We start from the raw sequence: 8,921 nt of genomic DNA, 5'->3' as shown, positions 1-8,921 counted from the left end.
GGTAGGTTGATGGATTTTTACCTTCTTCTTGTGGGGTGGGGTGGGCTGAGACAGTGTGACCATGCTTTTGCTGGGGGGTGCTGGGTTGCTGTTTATTTTTTTTTATTTTTTTTTATTTTTTTTATTTTTATTTTTTAATTTTTAATTTTTTTGGTTTTTTCAAAGTGTGGATTATGGGTTTTGCTACTGGCATGTTCTGAATTGGGGATGATGGCTTTGGTGTGCAGGGAGGATTTTTCTTGGGTTTTTTGGCTGTTTGGATAACATGCTCTGATTAGTGGATGATGGGTCTGGAGTCCAGGGATGCCTTTTGGGGGGTTTCTCCTGTTTGGGTAACATGCTTTGACTTGGGCATGATGGCTTTGGTGTGCAGGGAGGATTTTTTTGGGTTTTTGGGCTGTTTGGATAACATGCTCTGATTAGTGGTGATGGGTCTGGTCCAGGGATGCCTTTGGGGGGTTTTTCTCTGTTTGGGTAATGCTCTGACTTGGGCATTTTGGTGTGCAGGGAGGATTTTCTTGGGTTTTTGGGCTGTTTGGATAACATGCTCTGATTAGTGGATGATGGGTCTGGAGTCCAGGGATGCCTTTTGGGGGGTTTCTCCTGTTTGGGTAACATGCTCTGACTTGGGCATGATGGCTTTGGTGTGCAGGGAGGATTTTTCTTGGGTTTTTGGGCTGTTTGGATAACATGCTCTGATTAGTGGATGATGGGTCTGGAGTCTGGGCCAGAGAGTGTGACCATGGGGGTGGGGGTGGTTTCCAATTGTGGCTTTTGCTCATTGCCTGTGCCTTTTGTCCTTTTTAGGCTTGAGCTATGGCTCCCAAGCCAAGCGGTGAGAAGAAGAAGAGGGCTCCCTTGTCCTTGGAGGACAAGAAGGACATCATTGCCAAGCACGAGAGGGGCGTGCGCTTGGTGGACATTGCCAAGGAGTATGGACGCAACCCTTCCACCATTGGCACTGTCCTCAAGCAAAAGGAGGCCATCAGAGCTGTCGTGGCTCCAGCGAAAGGCGTGACGACCATCGCCAAGCAGAGGACACCGAGGCACGAGGAGATGGAGCGCCTGCTTCTCCTCTGGATCAAGGAAAAGGAGCGAGTCGGGGACACTTTGACCACCTCGGTCATCTGCGAGAAGGCCACCGCCATCTACGAAGACCTGGCCAGCAAGGAGGCAGGCGAAGGAACTTCTTCGCAGGAGGAGCCAGCCACCCTGGACTTCAAGGCATCACGTGGCTGGTTCGACAGGTTCAAGAAGAGGACCGGGATCCACTCTGTCGTCCGCCACGGCGAGGCGTCCAGCGCAGACCACCAGGCCGCCGAAGCATTCGTCGTCGCTTTCAAGGCCATGGTGGAGGAGGAAGGCTACGTCCCGCAGCAAGTCTTCAACTGCGACGAGACGGGCCTCTTCTGGAAGAAGATGCCTCGCCGCACCTACATCAGCCAGGAGGAGAGGAGACTGCCAGGCCACAAGCCAATGAAGGACCGCTTCACACTTGCGTTGTGTGCCAATGCCAGCGGGGACTGTAAGGTCAAGCCCCTGTTGGTGTACCACTCGGAGAATCCAAGGGCCTTCAAGGCACACAACATCCAGAAGGACAGGTTACCAGTGATGTGGCGCTCCAACGGCCGCGCATGGGTGACACGCCTCCTGTTCGTCGAGTGGATAAACAGCGTCTTTGCCCCGACAGTGAAGCGGTACCTGGAGGAAGAGGATTTGCCCTTGAAGTGCCTCCTCCTCTTGGACAATGCTCCTGCTCACCCGCATGGCCTGGAGAAGGACATCCTCGCGGAGTTCTCCTTCGTCAAGGTCCAGTTTCTGCCGCCCAACACGACCTCCCTCCTGCAACCCATGGACCAGCAGGTGATCGCCAACTTCAAGAAGGTCTACACCAAGCACCTGTTCAAGCGTTGCTTCGATGTGACCGAGAGCACACAGCTGACCCTTCGTGAGTTCTGGAAGCAGCATTTTGACATCGTGGTGTGCTTGAAGATGGTGGACTTGGCCTGGCAGGCGATCAGCAGGCGCAACCTGATTGCTGCATGGAGGAAGCTGTGGCCTGATGCTCCTTCCTTGGAAGGGTCACAGACTGAGGGTGCTGAGCCAGGTGAAGAGGAAGAGGTGCACGAGATCGTATCCATCGCAAGGTCCCTGGGACTCGAGGTGGACAATGAGGACGTGGAGGAACTGATCGAGGAGCACAACGAGGACCTGACGACAGAGGACCTCAAGGCCTTGGCGGCGATGCAACACTCTGCCGTGGACGAGGACGTGCTCCATTTCGACAGGGGCCAGCAGGAGGAGGCTGCGGGGGCATCTTTGCCAACGGCAGACATTAAAGACATTCTGAGGCAATTCCACAATGTGGCTTCCTTTGTGGAGCAGCACCACCCTGAGCAGGTGCTGACCAGCCATGCCATTGCCCATTTTGATAATGTCTGCCTTAGCCATTTTAAGAACCTGCTTAAGGGCCGGCAAAGGCAGACATCCTTGGACCAGTTCTTCACTAGAGAGGGAGAACCGTCATCCAAGAAGGCAAAAGGTGATCCTTAAAAAAAAGGTGACCCTTAAAAAAACAACAAACACCAAATTTTTTTTTAATGGTTACTTTTTTAAATTGTTGGCATTGGCTTTACATTGGCTGAATTGGTTAAAATTTTTTTAATTGGTTAAATTGGCTGAAGTGGTTCAAATTGCCTTGAATTGGCTAAGTTGTTAAATTGCTTGAATGGTTTAAATTGCTTTTGGGTTGCCCCTCTCTCCTCCTCCTCCTCTCCCCTCCTCCCTGCCTCACTCCGACATGCCAGGACCAGCAAAGGTAAGAAAAAACAACTTTTTTCTTCTCCTTTCGAATGCGGGCCTGACCCTGGGTTTGATGTTCAGCTTTGGGTTCTGGGCCTGGGTTTGAGTTTTGGGTGGTATGGTCATTGTTTGTGCTGATTTGAGAGTGTGGTGTTGGGGTTTTAGTGCGTTTTGCAAGTTGGCCTTGTGATTTGGATGTGGCCCACACGAGTGTGACCTCGGTTTCTTTTTTCGGGATTGTGGTTTGCTTTGGTCATGGCTGTATGATTGAGCGCAGCTCCTCCCCTCTTTCCCTTCCTCACTTGATGCCCAAAGACCAGCAGCCAACACTTTTTTTTTCTCCTTTACAATGGGCCTTACCATGGGTTTGCATGTTCAGATTTGGTTTTCTGGCTTTGGGTTGAGTTCTGGGTGTTGTATGGTCATTGTTGTGTTGATTTGAGAGTGTGGTGTGTGGGGTTGTGAGTTTTGCAAGTGTGGCCTTGCTTTGATGTGCTGCCATTAGCGTGTGCGCCCATTGGGTGGTTTTTTAAATTTTGGGGGTGCTTGGTGATGGTCGTGATGATTTGACGAGTGGGGATGTGGGGGTTGCCTTTCTTTGCAAGTCTGGCCTGGCCTTCTGATGCGGGCCCTAGAGTGTGCCCATGGGGTTGGTTTTTTAAAATTTTTGCGTCTTTGGTGCTGGGAGTGAGCTTTGAGAAGTGTGGGATGTGGGGTTTTTGCTTTTGCAAGTTCTGGCTGGCTTATGCGGGCCATAGAGTGTGCCCATGGGGTTGTTTTTTAAATTTGTGGTGCTTTGGTGATGGGAGTGATGATTTGAGAGTGTGGGATGTGGGGTTTGGTTGCTTTTGCAAGTCTGGCCTGGCCTTTGATGGGGCCATAGAGTGTGCCATTGGGTTGGTTTTTAAATTGGGGTTCCTTTGGTATGGGAGTGATGATTTGAGAGGTTTTTTTTTTCTCTTCTTTTTTATTTTTTTTTTTTTCTCTCTTTCTTTTTTTTTGTTTTTTTTTTTTTTTTTTTTTTTTCTTTTGGAATGTGGGGTTTTGCCTTTTGCAGTCTGGCCTGGATTTGAATTTGATTTGTGGGCCCATAGAGTGTGCCCACCATGGGGTTGGTTTTTTCACATTTGGGGTGCTTTTGGTATGGGAGTGCTGATTTGAGAGTGTGGGATGTGGGTTGCCTTTTGCAAGTTCCTGGCCTGGATTTGATGTGGGCCATAGAGTGTGCCCATGCGGGTTGTTGGTTTTTACATTTTGGGGTTCCTTGGTGTGGGAGTGCTGATTTGAGAGTGGGGATGTGGGGTTTGCCTTGCAGTCTGGCCTGGCTTTGATGGGGCCATAGAGTTTGCCCATGGCGGTTGGTTTTTAACTTTGGGTGCTTTGGTGATGGGAGTGATTGATTTGAGAGGTTGGATGTGGGGTTGTGCCTTTTGCACGTCTGGCCTGGGCTTTGATGCGGCCATAGAGTGTTGCCCATGGTGGTGTTCTTTTACATTTGGGGTGCTTGGTGATTGATGGGGAGTGCTGATTTGAGGTGGGGATGTGGGGTTTGCCTTTTGCAAGTCTGCCTGGCTTTGATGCGGGCTCATCGAGTGTTCCCATGGTGTTGGTTGGTTTTTAAATTTGGGGTTCCTTGTTGCATGGGAGTGATGATTTGAGGTGTGGTATGTGGGGTTCTTTGCCTTTGCAAGTCTGGCCTGGTTGAGTGGGCCCATCATCGAGTGATGCCTGGGGTTTGTTTTTTTAATTTGGGGTTCTTGGTGATGGGAGTGATGATTTTGAGAGAGAGTGGGGCTGTGGGCGTTTGCCTTTGCAAGTCTTGCCTGGCTTTGATGTGGGCCATAGAGTGTGCCCATGGGGTTGCTTTGGTCATGGGTGTGCTTGCCAGCGAGTGTCACCTTGGGTGTGGTTGCTTGGTCATGGGTTGTGTGGTTTGTGATGCTTTGAGAGCTCATCCTCCTCCTCCTGCCCTGCCTCTGAGATGCCAGACAATCAAGATAAGAAAAAAACTTTTTTTCTTATCCTTAGACACTTTAGAATGGACTTGCCGCATGTTAAGTGCTAATTAGTGCTGAGGGCAACTTTGTAGAACATTGTATTGTCGGGTATTAGATTAATAGGCCCTCTATTGTGCCTTTGTTTTGACTTGCCGGTCCAGAGTCTGAGGTCTTGGAACGCATTATTTATTTCTTCAATGGGAAAAAAGCGCTCGTGTTACGAACATTTTCGGCTTACGAAAGAAATAGCGGAACGATTAATTTCGTAACCCGGGGTACCCAGTGTATTAAAATCCCAAATGCAGCTGAAAGCAGTGGGACTTAACCTTTTGGCGAACACTGAATCCTGTTCGACTCATTCTCTGGGGCTTGTGATTCTGAAGGGTGGAGCAATTCCCTGTAAAACCAGGGAATCCCTGGGATTGTAGTTTGTTGTGACATGTTGAAAAACTGCTTTTACTGGCAGCCAGGGCTCCATGCATGGCATTCTGGGCTTTGGTTGGTTTGCCCCGAATCCCATCATCACAGTGGAGCCTTGCAGTTAAGAAGCAGTGCAAACTGGATTATTTCTTGCAGTATGATGGGCAAGGAAAAGGGAGGGAACGAAAAAGAGAGCCACAAAACAACATTCTGGGACAATAAGACAGGCAGGGATGCCAACTGACCAGGTGCTCTGCCCATGCTTCAGAGGCCAGCAGATTTAATCACTAACACACACACACACATCAGGGGACATCACATTCAACATCACACACACCCAAATGGTCCACCTCCACAGTACAACAAGACCCGGAGAGGTTAAGGGCTTGGTGCACTTGCCCAAGTCCAGACTTCAGAATCAAACTGTCACTCTTCAGGCACACACAGAAGGCCCACAAACATCAAGCCATGAGACCATTATCAAGTATTGCCTTTGTGGCCTTAAAACTTATGTCTACTTGAAATCCAAGCAATTGGAAGCCAGCCAAGATGCCTCTTCCAGCACTGCAGCACTGTGCTTTTGCCCCTGGCGCATGAGAAAGCTCTGGGGGAAGGGGGGCATATCATGACCTCTCTCGATTGGCTGAACTATTCCTCCAACACAGTTGGGGTTGGTTGGCTTGCTCCCTCCTGGCTCTCAGAGGGAGTCATGAGCGAGACGAGAGAGAGAGTTTTTTCTCCAGCCCGGGTTTGCGTGCTCTTGCAAAAGGGGCCTTCTAGGCTGGAGCTGAAAGGGCCAACAGCGCCGAAAAGGCACCTTAATAAAAAGAGCCAGGGCGCGAAAATCACAGGAAAGCTCCGAAAAGCCCCGTTTCGCGGTGTCGAAGAAAAAGTCCGCGAAATTGGCAACACTGCCGCCGGCCACCTCCTGACCAGTTTTAAGAAGGAGCAAAAACCTTCTTATTTCAATATGCATTCCCGAATGACGTTCCAGCTGGCTACTCCCCCGACGACACTGGTGTGATTGGCCTGACGGTGTTTAATTTGGTTTTTTTTAATATACATGTATTGTCTTTTTTGAATATGGTTTGTTTTTTGTTTGTTCTTATTGATAATATGTGTTCACCACCCCTGATCAATGGAAGGCGGTATACAATCACTTTTCATTTATTATTTAATTATTGGCACAAAACTCTCCCCCAATGCGGCATCAGAGGGAAGGGTCTCGCCTTGGCCCCACTTTCAGGCGTGCGGGAGGGCGGCCTCCTCAACAGCCCTTTTTACCTTTGGATCCCCTCCCCTGCATTGTCCATGGCCTCTCTCTACGGTCCCCCTTCCTCTTTTTCCTAATAACCCCCAGGTAACCTGGGCCCCAAGGGAATCCCCCGATGCGGAGGGGGAACGGAAGCAGGGAAGGAAGGAGGGAGAGGCGGCTTGGCAGTCCCCCTGTCCTTTTTCTGGGTGGGAAGAGGGGCATTCCTTTCTTCTTATACCCCCCTAACAGACCCTCCAGCTATTCATCTGAATGAACCCAGGCTCTCCCCGCTTCCCTCCCTCCCTACCTCAGAACAGACTGTGAGGGCCAGCCATGGCTCAGGGCCTGTGCCTACATAGATGCCCCAACGCTCCCTCCCCGTTCATGCCCAGCGAGCCAGGGCCTGCTTAGTCCACTGGTGGCTTTCGGGGAAGGAAGTTATGGCCGGGGTTTCCAGCAGGCCTCCCATTTCTTCCTTCCTTCTTCATTTGATGAGACCGGCAATGTAGCCCAATGTGGAAGGCTCTGTTTGGAAATTAGCTCTCTGTGGTTATACTGTATGTTTGTTGAGTGTGGTGTGTGTGGTTTGCCTTGCTGTTCTTATGGCTTGGAAATTGAAGCTGAGGACTGACGAGGAGAAGAAAGTCTCATTTTGGGCAAATTCAGAACCTTCTGTGCATCAAAGAGTCAGTGTGTTGAAATAGCAAAAAACAGCTTTATTAAGAAACATAGAAATTCAGTTGTTCAAGCCCGAATTGTCCACTCCAATCTAAACAATACATTACAACCCCCAAACCTAACTATCACCCTTTCAAACCTGCCCCACCTCCAATTCCCACCGTCTATACTCAAAGGCTACAAGGCTCCCTTGCCATTTCCCAGAAAACTAGCCCCCTTTCTGTTAATACGGTTGCCTCCAACTTTCTTCAGCTAAGATCCCACCACATTCCAAACGGTATAATTCCCACATACAACTATAAAGCCAGCTGTACACATCCAGCCCCCCACTTACCTAACCTATACCATGACCGACAATCCCCAAACCAAATTTACAACCCAAAGTACGTTCTATACTACTAGCATGAAAACGACCACTTAACAAAATACAACCTGAAAAAATAAACAGGATACATGGACAGACAAACTTTACAAGCAAAACACAACATCCTTCTTAGCACCACACTGGATTGAAATATATTTTTTTGTATCCTATTGACAAAAATATATTACTTCACTACTGGGATTTGATGGCCTTCTCTCCTGTATGGACTCTCTGATGTGGTCACTAGGACGACTTTCTGGGAAAACCCTTTACACAATGTGGCATTTGTATGGCTTCTTCTTGTGTGGCTCTCTGAGTGTCCACCAGGTTTGACTTCTGAGAAAAACTTCCCACAATACTGGCACTTGTAGGCTTCTCTCTGTGTGGACTCTCTGATTGTGTCATAGGTGTTGACTTCGAAGCAAACCTTTCCCACAATACTGGCACTTGTATGGCTTCCTCCGTGTGGGACTCTCTGATGTGTCACTAGTTTGACTTCTGAGAAAAAACCTTTCCAACAATACTGCATTGTATGCTTCTCTTCGTGTGGACTCTCTGATGTGTCACTAGGGTGACTTCGAAGAAAAACTTTCCACACTGCTGGCATTTGTATGGCTTCTCTCCTGTGTGGAATCTCTGATGTGTCACTAGGCCAAGACTTCGAGCCAAACCTTTCCCACATGCTGGCATTTGTATGGCTTCTCTCCTTGTGGACTCTCTTATTTATCACTAGGTTTGATTCTGAGAAAAAACCTTCCTCACAATGCTGGCATTTGTATGGCTTATCTCTGGTGGTGGATCTTGATGTCTCACTAGGTTACCTTTGAGAAACACCCTTTCCCACAATGCTGCATTAGAATGGTTTCTCTCCGTTGGGATTCTTGGTGTCTCACTAAGTCTCCCTTCAAAGAAAAACATTTCCACAATGCTGCCTTGTATGGCTTTCTCCTTTGTGGATCTTGATGTGTCACTAGGTCAGGGACTTCGAAGAAAAACTTTCCCACACTGATATATATTTGTATGGCTTCTTCTGTGTGGATCTCTGATGTTTCACTAGGTTTGACTTCAAGAAAAACATTTCCACAATCCTGCATCTGTCTGGCTTCTCTCCTGTGATGGGACTCTCTATGTGTCACTAGGTTGACTTCGCGTAAAAAACCTTTCCCACAATACTGGCATTTGTATGATTCTCTCCTGTGTTGCCCCTCCAATGCATGCCCAAGGATTGACTTGTACGCAAAAACGTTTCTACAATGCTGGCATTTATGTGACTTCTTTCTTGTGTGAACTTTCTTGCTTGTGTCACTAGGTATGCTTTCCAGGAAAACTCCTTTCCCACATGCCTGGCCTTGTATAGCTTCTCTCCTTGTGTGGGACGTTCTCATGACTCCACTGTTTTCTGTAA

The 8,921-nt window shown here is 48.6% G+C and overlaps 1 protein-coding gene across 5 annotated transcripts in view; it reads right to left on the bottom strand.

The window, feature by feature from the left end:
* The window catches only part of MAP3K5 (mitogen-activated protein kinase kinase kinase 5), a 185,618-nt gene that overhangs the window by 41,523 nt on the left and 135,174 nt on the right, over positions 1-8,921 (bottom strand). The window lies entirely within an intron of this gene.

This window comes from Sceloporus undulatus, chromosome 1 (assembly GCF_019175285.1).
Source record: "Sceloporus undulatus isolate JIND9_A2432 ecotype Alabama chromosome 1, SceUnd_v1.1, whole genome shotgun sequence".
Classification (NCBI taxonomy): domain Eukaryota; kingdom Metazoa; phylum Chordata; class Lepidosauria; order Squamata; family Phrynosomatidae; genus Sceloporus; species Sceloporus undulatus.
The sequence above is the reverse complement of the archived record's forward strand: the minus strand, read 5'-3'. Positions and strand labels throughout refer to the sequence as shown.